Here is a 3,162-nt window from a genome sequence, read left to right on the forward strand (position 1 = left end):
AAAAATGGCTCACGGGTATGTGGGCGCAGCTCAAACTACAGCAGGTTGTTCACTTGATCACCACAAAGGAAAGGACGATGCTAGCAGGTAATAAATGGGAGTCTGGAGTAGGATTCCTGCACCCATACAGGACAGTTCACGTCTCCTTTCAGTCTCAGGGGTAAACTGAGTTAAGGACTTGCAGCGAGTTCAACAAAGATTCAGTTTTTAAACTGAAACTGATCAATGAATACCTCCAGGTAGTAGACTTTTCTTCCCCACCCAGACTGCCAAGTTAAGACGCACCCTACAGGTATATCAGCCTCAACGGCTTTCAGCTCTGAAATCTGAAAGACAGCTTGAAAGGGGGACGTCAGTTTGTGCAGGATTTTGGGGTTTAAAAGCTCTGAGCTGAGTGAATAAAGCGTATAAATGATGTGGATGGTGATTTTATTTCCAACTTGTTCCTCTACTTCCCCTCCTTCTTTCCCCATCTAGCTGAAGCTCTGCTCAGCAGTCTCTTCTCTCTCTCTGAGCTGTGACTGAGACCGCCTGCCGTTGCTATGCAACAATCAGAGTAACAAGAAACATTATTGACTAAAGTCATTAACTTAAGGCAAGAGTTCAAGAGAGGCATTTCAGACCCAAAGGCATGATCTTACTCCTGATTTATCAAACCAGCGGAACAAAGAATGCAAGATGATGTGATGGACGTTTTCTTTGCACTGCAGCTCTATCTTGCTCAGTGTGATGAGTTATGACAGCTGATGATAAGTGGCTGCCAGACGCTGACAGCAAGTACTGCCGCAAAGGCTTTTCTTCTTCCTGGTCCCCGGTGTCCACAACCACACCCGAGCTCTTGACCCTGAGTGACCCCTTCAGCAATCCAATTCCATTTCCTGCTGCCAGCTGCGCTGAATGATTACTCTGACTAACTCCATTCACGGAAGGAGTGGGGGCTGGCGCGCGCGTGTATGTGTGTGTGTGTGTGTGTGTGTGTGTGTGTGTGTTGGTGTGTGGTGTGGTCTGTCCATCTGCACATGTGTTTTTGCCAGAGCAGCACAATTTCTGCAAAAGCCTGAGCGATTCACGGTGTGCTGTGTGCGTGGGATTCTGTTCTTGTTTCGGCAGTGTGTATGTGTGTTTTATGTGGGTGTGTGTTGTTTTGTGTGGTGTGTGGGTGTTTGTTTTTTATTACAGGTTTGATTATTTGTCCGGGAGAGTCCCCTGGCAGAACAGAAACAGACATCAATTAAAGCTGCTGCAGTGTCCCAGCCCCTTTAGATCAGTAATGATGTAATGAAACCCGTCTCAAGCTCACCTCATCTTTTTCTTCTCAATCAGCTACAAGTGATGAGGCCTGACATGGACACACTGTAATCTGTACAAGTCAGACCCAGGATGGTTCTTTCTCATGAGAAAAAGTCTGTATTTGTGCTTTGAATTTCACAAAAAAAAACTGAATTTGATAACAGCTGTTGGATTAGGGTTAGGGGGTTAGTTAGAAGAGACTTTACACACACATTTAGTGATGGATTTATGAAAAGCTGCTGCAACAAAGCAGATTAGCTGAGTTTTCTAAATAAGGAGGTTTGCTCTCATTGTGGCCTTGTCTGTCATTTCAATTAGAAAAAAAGTTGATTCTTGAACTTGGAAACAGTAGCTGACAAAATAGTCTCAGCAACACCTCAAAGCTAATTTATGTTGTTAAAAAGTCATTATTTTATTTCCAGGGCCATTGTTTTGACTTCCAATTTCCAATTCCCCTAAACATAGGCAATGTGATGTCAGAATTGAACATTTCCAACATGGTTACAGATAAATCTCCAATTCTCTAACTCCTCATGATGTCAATGTCAAGTGTTGTGTGTTGTCAATCTATTAGAAAGGAAGAGTAAGATTTGCTCTCTAGACTGATTTTTTAATTTACACGAACTGGGAGAAATCGGAACAATGCTGCATTCATGCGGTGTCGGAATAATCCGAAAAATTGGTTTGACTTGCAGAGTTGACGTCATCTTACTCAGAAACATGGCCGACAAAAGTAAATGTTGGGTTGATGGTAAACTAAAAAAGTTGTATTAACTCTCATAATCAATCGTTTTTTTGTAGAGGTTGTAGCCGTTCAGATGACGGTGACCTAGATTAGTTAGAAAAGTTATTTATTAGCATCAATGGTAATAACAAGTCAGGTAAAGCCATATTTTAGTGGTTTGCGGGAATGTACTGGTGCAGCTCTGAGAAATAAAATACATCACATCCTCTTTGAAGTGTCCATGTTGTTTCTACATTACAGAACGACTTCCAACCTCGGGAAATGGGACCATTTGAGGAGTACGTGAATGCACCACAATAGCTAGGAAGACTGGTATCCCCACAGACGGTAGCCTCCAGAGTGCTTTGCAGGTTGATTTTGAGTTACAAGGCTGACTTTCATGTTAGTCACTCTCTCTTTTACTATGCTGTACCACTCCTCTTCAATCCCGCATGCTTAATGCAACAAGCTCTCAGAGCTTCTCTCTGATGACTGTCGAAAAACGTCAATCTGGTAGGTGTGAGGAATCACCAACTGAAGCAGATGAGTCAGATTGAAGAGAGATGTGGATTATTCTCAACTCTTAAGCACCACATACATTTTCTTTTCAGAGCAGAGGAAAACACCTGACACCTGTGATGTTCATATAAACCTCTTCCTTGACAGTAAACAAGGACAGATTAGGGTTGGGTATCAATTTAATATTTCATTAAGAGGTCAGATGATTCTGACTATTTAATTACATTAACGAGGCGAGAGTGAGCGAAGGTGGTGTGGAGGATAATGTGATCCTGCGGGCCTTAAGCACTTCTAATTACAGAGGCTGCACAGCACAGCATTCTGCACACCACAAGAACAAGATACAATTGTTCATTCACAGCATCTTCTCTCAGAGCACGCAATTCATTTACTTCCTTCCCCTTAAGTGCAATGTAACGTTTTACTCCAGTTTTGCAGCGGAAACGATTTGGTTTTTGATAAGCAAGTTAATAGAGTTTGATGAAGGCAACTGCTAAAATACTCTCTTTTTTTCACTGATTCTCAGTCCTCCCACACGCAATTAAGTATAACACCAATTACCAGGAGAGCTTTCCCCCAGGGGTTTGTTGATTCTCTCTCTCTCTCTCTCTCTCTCTCTCTCTCTCTCT

The sequence above is a fragment of the Etheostoma spectabile genome, chromosome 14 (genome assembly GCF_008692095.1).
Source record: "Etheostoma spectabile isolate EspeVRDwgs_2016 chromosome 14, UIUC_Espe_1.0, whole genome shotgun sequence".
Lineage (NCBI taxonomy): Eukaryota > Metazoa > Chordata > Actinopteri > Perciformes > Percidae > Etheostoma > Etheostoma spectabile.